Source organism: Lagopus leucura, unplaced genomic scaffold (assembly GCF_019238085.1).
Source record: "Lagopus leucura isolate 7727_CA_CO unplaced genomic scaffold, USGS_WTPT01 Super-Scaffold_100002, whole genome shotgun sequence".
Classification (NCBI taxonomy): Eukaryota; Metazoa; Chordata; class Aves; order Galliformes; family Phasianidae; genus Lagopus; species Lagopus leucura.
In genome coordinates, this window is record NW_024962263.1 from 9,964,242 (window position 1) to 9,964,758 (window position 517).

General features: G+C 41.8%; 1 protein-coding gene across 1 annotated transcript in view; it reads left to right on the forward strand.

The window, feature by feature from the left end:
• Nucleotides 1–517, forward strand: part of NRN1 (neuritin 1) — a 6,033-nt gene that overhangs the window by 3,960 nt on the left and 1,556 nt on the right. The gene's annotated exons all lie outside the window — the stretch shown is intronic.

Here is a 517-nt window from a genome sequence, read left to right on the forward strand (position 1 = left end):
CCCTTCCCTTCCCTTCCCTTCCCTTCCCTTCCCTTCCCTTCCCTTCCTATGCTAGCATCTCCAGCCCCGCTCCTGACCCAGAGGGAAGGAAAAGAAAGAGGCAAAAATGAAGGGATCCCACTTGCTGGGCAAGAAAGGGTTTTTTTGTTATTTGAAGAAAAGTCTATCAGGATAGGTTACCTACAGGGGATCTCTTGTCTCCTGGCTGCTGTTTTCTGGCACAAACTCACCCTGCTGAGACAAATATTTAGAAATGAGATAAGGTCATTAGATACAAATATGTTTGGAATATTTTTTTTTTCCTGTAGTTGGCCCGTGAAAATCAGAAATTGAAATGGGAATCAGATCGGAAATGGGAAAGTGTGATGGGAAAATGAAGGGAAGAAAAGGGAGGGGTAAAAGGAAGAGGAGAAAGAAATGAAAGGGAAAAGGAAAAGGGAAAAGGAAAAGGGAAAAGGAAAAGGAAAAAAAAAAGGAAAAGGAAAAGGAAAAGGAAAAGGAAAAGGAAAAGGAAAAG